Source organism: Bubalus kerabau, chromosome 1 (assembly GCF_029407905.1).
Source record: "Bubalus kerabau isolate K-KA32 ecotype Philippines breed swamp buffalo chromosome 1, PCC_UOA_SB_1v2, whole genome shotgun sequence".
NCBI lineage: Eukaryota > Metazoa > Chordata > Mammalia > Artiodactyla > Bovidae > Bubalus > Bubalus kerabau.
Genome location: NC_073624.1, coordinates 238028307 through 238036822, shown reverse-complemented (window position 1 = coordinate 238036822; position 8516 = coordinate 238028307). Strand labels below are relative to the sequence as shown.

General features: G+C 39.4%; 1 pseudogene; it reads left to right on the top strand.

Moving 5' to 3' along the window:
- The first annotated feature begins 7407 nt into the window (after positions 1-7407).
- On the top strand, positions 7408-8190 carry LOC129631881 (plexin-A1-like; annotated as a pseudogene).
- Positions 8191-8516: the final 326 nt, after the last annotated feature.

The following is an 8516-nucleotide window of genomic DNA, read 5'->3' as shown; positions in this document are numbered from 1 at the left end:
AGGCAGCCTGTTTGTTACAGTGTTCAGGCTGCATCTAGATAGGATTGGGAAGCATTCATTTTCTACTGGAGATTTGAAAGGGAGATCATTTTACATAGTTCCAGGCAGTGGCTTTTAAACAAGCTGAATAATTAATCTTAAGTGTTTTTAGTTTATGAAATTCTAGAGGGAAGAGGTTTCAGAACACATTTAAACCGGTCAATGATTGCCCCACAAAAGGGATTCTTATTCTAAAAAAATCTTTAAACAAGGATATATATATAAGAACAACTATTGCAACAGTGTTTGTGAGAGACTTTTTCCATGAATTGGGGAATAGTTGGTTAGGTGGTATTGTCAACACACGGGAGCAGTTAAAAAAAAATTAGTTGGTTTCATCATTGAGTTGTTTCGCTAGTTCAACAGATACTAAGTGCTTACCTTGTGCCAGGTACTCTGGTGCTGGGATCAGAGACCAAATAGACACATCCCTGACCCCATGGAACTTCTGACTGATCTGACAGGAAGGAGGATCTCATTCATTCATTCAGTGAACATTTTTTGGCACCTACTTTGTGCCAGACAGTGTTTTAGTCCCTAGAAATATAGCAGTGAAGGAAACAGACAAAACTAGTTTCACAGAGCTGTGTTACTTGTCAAAGGAGAAATCTATATTGCTAATAAAAAGAAAAAGGTTCTAAAATAGTATAGTTAACTTTATTTTTTTCTTTTACTGTAAAATATTCCAGAAGCATATTCCAGAAGCATATTCCAAAGTTAATATGGTTATTCCACAGGGGCAAATAGTCGAGTTTCACTTTTTCCTTTTATGTGCTTCTATAACTGTTTGAGGAGAAGGCAATGGCACCCCACTCCAGTACTCTTGCCTGGTAAATCCCATGGACGGAGGAGCCTGGTAGGCTCCAGTCCATGCGGTCGCTAAGAGTCAGGAATTACTGAGCAACTTCACTTTCACTTTTCACTTTCATGCATTGGAGAAGGAAATGGCAACCCACTCCAGTATTCTTGCCTGGAGAATCCCAGGGACAGAGGAGCCTAGTGGGCTGCTGTCTATGGGGTCGCACAGAGTCGGACACGACTGAAGCAATTAGCAGCATAACTGTTTGAATCATTTTCTCCATTTTTTTTGTAATAAATAAATTGATTTAAGTATGATCACAATGTTTCTCTGTCCACCCTCCTCCTCATAGAAAGAAATGAAGACTTTGGATAAGCTCAGGTCACAGCCAGCAGTAGTGTGTAGCATCACTCTAGATGTGTCAAGAGTGGTTCCAGCAGGGATTGGGACCCTGGTTTTCAGGGTAGGATCAACTCTGTATCAGTGATTTGTAATGAGGAAGATGGAAGAAAGATAACAAACTATCAAGGAACCCCCAAAGGGCCTGGGTGATGACAAGTGGTAACTTAATTAAAAACAACATAGGAAGATCGAATGTGTGGTTTTTCTCTTAGAAGTGCCTTAGAAATTTTTCTTCTAGATCTCTGCCATAGACACCCACAGGGCCCGTAGAGGCTCCCTGATATTTTCAGACTGAAAATTTAAAATCTTACCATGTTTTATCTGCCTATCACTTTTAGTGTTAGAATTCCCAAGGCAGAAATTCCAAGCAGTTTGACTAGTCATTTATTTATTTGGGAACATCCCCTTATGCTTATTTCCATTTAAATTTAATTTTCACATAAGTTTGAATTTTTTTTTTACCTGAATGCAAATTAATTTTGTCTCCAGATTTCTACTGAGAAAGTCTTTCCAGAGGCAAGTAGAGATGCCCTAGATCTGTAATTTTAAAGATTTTCATCATTCTTTTCTGGAACTCAGCAGGAAAGGGGAAAAGGAGAGGGGCAGCTGGGACACTTGGTTGTAGAGTTCACAAGCTTAAGGGGAGCTCAGATTTTAACCAGTTTTCAGTGGAAAAGCTGTGCAGTAGAGAATGCATCAGAAATGTGACTTTCAAGATTCTAGATCCTCTACATCTTTTTCTCAGTTGTGTTGCCTGTAATTATAAAGGTCACTCATTTACATAGTAGCAGTTTTCTTTCGTAATTCTTAGTCAAGCTCCTTCTGCTTATTGTGTGACTCTTTTTCCAGAGAAAGTAGTGATGTTTAAAAAATTATTTAAGCTATACAGGTGTGGTTGTGGTGGTAGAATGTCTGTTTAAATACCCACATTATTTTTAATATACTTGTTTTGTGGTTGGGTCACCTTTGGAAAGTATTTTGTTGCAGGTTTATAGTCTATACTTAACAACATGCCTTATGACAATCTGACATGTTGTCCTTTGTAATTTCTACATTTCATGTTTTTAAACCTACTTCATGTAAAATGAAAGTATTTTACACTCCAATGCACTGTTTAAAATTATCTTCATTTGGCCAGTTCTGAAATAACCATGTATCTATATATCTATATCAAATCTGTTTTAAATTTTGTTATCCAGTTTTACCTGCCATTCCTACTCATTTGCATGCTGAGTTTAGTTCTTGTTCTGGAAACCTTTAAGTAAGTAGTAACACCTGTACAAGGTGTTAGGTGAAGGTTGTTATACTAGTAATATTGATTTTTGATTCATTTTTTTAATCTCAAAGTTCACGATGAGATCTTAGCAAAAATCTCTTGACCTTAGTGTTGGTTTAGTCTGAGGGCTGAAGCAAGGAGCCGATGAGGGAGCAAGGAGCAAGTGAAGGGGCTTTGTAAACTTCTAGCTGCCCAGGCCTCAGTGAAGTCCTGGGAGAGGTGGCAGCTTTCCTCTTCTAGGAGCAAGCCTCCTACTCCAGCAAAAATCCCTGGTACCTAAGCAGCAGCGAGGCAGTTTCTAATCACCAAGGCAGAAGAGAGTTTTCTGAATTGATGGAATTTCAGGTGGGAGCTAAGGAATATGATATTTAGTAATCCTAGCTGCCTTGTTTCAAGCAAACGTGTTTACAAGGAGCTGTGGGTAGGTGAGTTACTTTACAGTAAGTACTTTGAGACTCCAAGTAAGAATCTCTAAGCAGAAGATACATCTTGTTAGAGTGCTTGTTTCCCTCATTGTTGTTTTTTTTAGGTTTTTATTTTGAAATAATTTGAGATTTGCAGAAAAATTGCAATGATAGTACAGAGTTCCTGTATTCAGTAGATTTTTGTTTTGTTTTGTTTTGGTTAACAGCTTACATAACCATGGTACCATTTGTGAAAACTAAGAAATTAAAACTGACACATAATGTTAACTAAATGATAACTTTTGCTTGGATTCCTACTCTGATTTTTAAAATTTTAAATTAAGTGCTTTCTGAAAAATAATTAAAAGTGGAAATGCCTATTCCCTGTCCTCTCCATCAAAATTTTTCCCCAGTCCCACTCCCCAGGGACAGTCCTAGGTCAGCACTGTCCAGCAGAAATGCAGTGCTTTTGTTTTTTTTTCTTAGTGTTGTTATTTCGTTTTTTTTCCTTCATTATATGTCTTCACAGTTCAGTGAGTATTTTCCATTTAGAGGACATGTCCATTCTGACTAGTCACTTTTTAAGTGCTCAATAGCCACATGTGGCTAGTGGCTCTAGATTTAGTAAAGTTCTGGACTATTTTCTTGTTTTCTCTCTCTCTTTTTCACTCACTCACACACACACACACACACACACACACAGTAACCTAATTTTTTCCACTACTTACAGAAGCTTATCATTCCCTGTGAGAATGGGGCAACAGCCTTTACTTAGACAGCTATATAGTATTATGTATAACAAATGTGCTTAATCTATTAAATAATTTCCCCACATATAGATGTTTAGTGTTTTTTTTTTTTTTTTCCCATTTAAAATATACAAAAACCTATGTGCATTTGTATACTTCCAACATTTATGATTGTGGACATGGAATTGTTGTGTCAAAGGATGTGATTGTTTTTGAACTCTCATGACAATAGAACAGTAGTATATTTTTAAAGAAATATACCATTCAGTGTATTACTAAATGTATGTTTTTTTCTCAAGGCAGTCATTTTAGAAAGCAATTTATTTCAATAGTATTCCTTTCACTCGAAATAATTCATTTTTGATTTTTGATGTTTGAAGTTTTAACATTTTAAAATGTCAACATTCTTTAGCAACATAGCTAGTTAACAGAGGGTTCTGATGTCAGTGTGGTAAGTCCCAATGCTCACTACAAATGCAGTGCCTTGACAAAACTTTTGACAAAGCTCAGCATACATTTTGAATAACTTCTACTAGCACAGGAGTTCAACTGGTGCCCAAGTCTTGCAGTGGGCTTGGTTTGGAAGAGTACTGAGTCCTTCAGAAGATTCCCTTAACCTTATCTGATGAAAGCCAAGTGCTATCATGTTTTCTTTTTTTCTAATCCAATCATCTTCCCTAAAATGGATGCAGAGGAAATGACTTACAATCATGTGATAATGCAGCAAGGCACATAGCTAGAAGTGAAAGTTTTCATCCCCAAACAAATCTCTGATGTCAGTGTTTTTAAGTAGAAAACATTGTTTTGGTTTTGGGCACGAAGAAAAAGGACCCATCATCTCATAATTTGGGGAGATGTTCTGTTTTACACTAGGCAGTGCCCTCTAGCTGTGTGAACAGGAGCTCACTTAGCTCACATTCCATTTTCTGACATCCTCTCACTCACAGCTTCAAAACCTGGGACATCAATGGACATGGTATTATATGTGAGAGAGGTATATAAATTATATAGGGGCACAGTGTAACTAGACTCCTTTATTTTAAATTGAAGTACAGTTGATTACCAGTATTATATTAGTTTTAGGTTTATAACAAAGTGATTCACATGTGTGTGTATGTGGATGTATTTCTGATTATTTTCCATTATAGTTTATTGCAAGATAATGAATATAGTTCCCTATAGTGTGAAATGTAAGTCACTGAGTCTTGTCTGCCTCTTTGCAGCTCCATGGACTGTGGCCTGACAGGCTCTTCTGTCCATGGGAAGAATACTGAGAGTGGGTAGCGATTCCCTTTTCCAAGGAATCTTCCCAACACAGGGATCTGCCCTGGCTGTCTTCCTTGCAGGCAAATTCTTTACCATCTGAGTCACCAGTTTCCTATGCTATACAGTAAATCTTTGTTGCTGATCTATTTTATGTATCAGTTGAACTGTATCAGTTCAGTCGCTCAGTCCTGTCTGACTCTTTGCGACCCCATGAATCGCAGCATGCCAGGCCTCCCTGTCCATCACAAACTCCCAAAGTTCACTCAGACTCATGTCCATCGAGTTGGTGATGCCATCCAGCCATCTCATCCTCTGTCGTCTTCTTCTCCTCCTGCCCCCAATCCCTCCCAGCATCAGGTTCTTTTCCAATGAGTCAACTCTTTGCATGAGGTGGCCAAAGTACTGGAGTTTCAGCTTTAGGATCATTCCCTCCAATGAACACCCTGGACTGATCTCCTTTAGAATGGACTGGTTGGGTCTCTTTGCAGTCCAAGGGACTTTCAAGAGTCTTCTCCAACACCACAGTTCAAAAGCATCAATTCTTCGGCACTCAGCTTTCTTCACAGTCCAACTCTCACATCCATACATGACCACTGGAAAAACCATAGCTTTGACTAGACAGACCTTGTTGGCAAAGTAATGTCTCTGCTTTTGAATAGACATTCAATCTAGGTTGGTCATAACTTTCCTTCCAAGGAATAAGCGTTTTTTAATTTCATGGCTGCAATCACCATCTGCAGTGATTTTGGAGCCCCCCAAAATAAAGTCTGACACTGTGTCCACTGTTTCCCCATCTATTTCCCATGAAGTGATGGGACCAGATGCCATGATCTTAGTTTTCTGTATACTCCTACTTTTTCTCCCACCTTCCCCCTTTGGTAACCATAAGCTTGTTTCCTATGATGACTTCATTCATACTGAAAGTGGTGGCTTGTTTTCCTAAACTTTCAAGGGTGGAGATTGTGGGTTTGCTTTATCTACTTAAAATGTTGCATTGCTTAGAATGGGATGCTTGATGAATATTTGGTGAAATAAATGGGAATTCCCTGGCAGACCACTGGTTAGGACTCCGAGCTTTGATTGCAGAGGCTGTGTGTTTATATCCCTGGTTGGGGAACTAAGATACCACAAGCTGAGTGTTGCGAAGAACAACAATAAAAAATATTGGTGAAACACTGTTTCTTGAGGAAGAGGAACAGTGGAATAGGGGTAGGTGAACCTGGCTTTCACTTCTGCATTGGTCCCGAATGACTTCTGTGGGTCCTTTCGTCTATTTCTCTCTGGTCCTCAGTTTATTCACATAGAAATCAAGAGGTTTGGCCCCAGGTAGTTAAAGTCCCTTCTTGTATAAACAGTATCAAAATTCATATGACTTTTTGGGCCTAAAGTCTGACCCTAAATCAAGACCTGTACTGAATCTTTTAAAAACAGCCTACCTCAAAAAGAATAAATTTCCCAGAATAAAACTGCCTAAGGAGGTGAGAGACCTGTATTTGGAAAACTACTGAAGATAATACGGATGAAAAATTATACCATGTTCTTGGATTGGAAGAATTAATATTGTTAAATGATTGTTAAAATAATTAATATTGTTAAATATTAAATTTAATATTTTCTAATATTTATATAAAATTTACATTTTAAAATTTATATAAATATATTAATATTAATATATTTTATATATTATATAATATACATATAATGTAGTATTATATATCAAATTTTATATTAATAAATTATTACTGAAAACATTTTATTAATATTTAACAATAATTAATATTGTTAAAATAATATTGTTAAAATTACCCAAGGCAATGTATTGATTCAATACAGTCCCTACCAAAATACCAATAGTATCTTTCAAAGAACTAGGAACAACTTTAAAATTTATGTGGAAATACAAAAGACCCAAAAGGCCAAAACAATATTGAGAAAGAGAATAAAGGTGAGGAATTCACACTCCCCAACTTTAGACTATATTACAAAGCTATGGTAATCAAAACATTATGGTACTGGCTCAACAGACACATAGATCAATGGAAGAGGATGGAGAATTCAGAATCATATACTTTTGGTCAATTAATCAATGACAAAAGAGGCAAGAATAGACAATGAAGAAAAGACAGTCTTTAAAAAGTGGTGCTGGAAAAACTGGACAGCTACAAGTAGAAGAATGATAGCTCAGCAGGTAAAGAATCTGCCTGCAATGTGGGAGACCTGGGTTCGATCCCTAGGTTGGGAATATCCCCTAGAGAAGGGAGATTCTACCCACTCCAGTATTCTGGCTTGGAGAATTCCATGGACTGTATAGTCTATGGGATCGCAAAGAGTTGGACATGACTGAGCGACTTTCACTCATGCACTCAATATCACATACAAAAATAAAATGGGTTAAAGACATAAATAGACCAGAAACCATAGAACTGCCAGAGGAAAACATGGGCAGAGCACTCTTTGATATAAAAAGTAGCAATGTTCCTGTTCAAGAACCATGACCACCTGGAACAGCTCAGTGGCAACTGAGGCAGCAAGACGGTCCTCGAGAACTTCCTGATGTGGCTTCTGGCCATCAAGGGCATGCTACGGAAGTTCGTGGATGCCCTCTTCCAAACCATCTTCAGCATGCACTGGGGCTCAGCCCTGCTGCTGGCCATCGAGTACATGTTTGATTTCATGGATGAGCAGGCCGATCGACACCAGGTACATGATGCAGATATGCATCACACCTGGAAGTAAAACTGCCTGTTCCCGTGCTCCTGGTTGAACATGATCAAGAACCAACAGATCGTATTCAACATCTACAAGAGCAGCAGCACTCACGCCTGCCTGTCAGTGGTGGCCTAGGCCTTCGTATTCAACATCTACAAGAGCAGCAGCACTCACGCCTGCCTGTCAGTGGTGGCCTAGGCCTTCATGGACTCCTGCTCCACATCTGAGCACAAGCTGGGCAAGGACTTTTCCTCCCAGAAGCTGCTCTACACCAAGGACATCCTCAGGTATAAGAGCTAGGTGGAGATTAACTACGCCTACATCACCAAGATGGTCTGCCATCAGCTACCAGGACACAAGTGCATATCTCACGTTGGACCTGAGTCAATTCAATAGCATGAGTGTCCTGCATGAGATCTACTCTTACATCACCAAGTACAAGGGCAAGACCCCAACACAGCCCTGGAGAAGGATAAGCAGACCTGGTGGCAGCTGCTTTGGAGCAAGCTTGAGCGAGTAGTACACACCGTACCCGTGAGTAGCTAAGTCATGGGCCTATGACCTTCTGACCAATGCGACTTCAGTGAATTTGGGGCTGGCCCTCATCTAGCAGCCAGAGCTGGGAGATCTGTAGGCCTGGTCCCAACTGTGCCAGGTGCCCTGTGCTGGGGGCCATGTGTCCAGTCCTGGTGCCCTTGGCCCTAACCCCCTTGAAGCCTGCAAGGGTCCCAGTTCTTAATTGGTGTGAATGAGATGATGCCTGAGCCCTCCATGCCCAGAATTGCTTGCTATGGGGTTGGGGAACCCAGGTGTGACCAGGGTCTTTCTTGGGACAATAAGGTGACTGCAAAGGCTGTGGAAGTGAGGCCAGA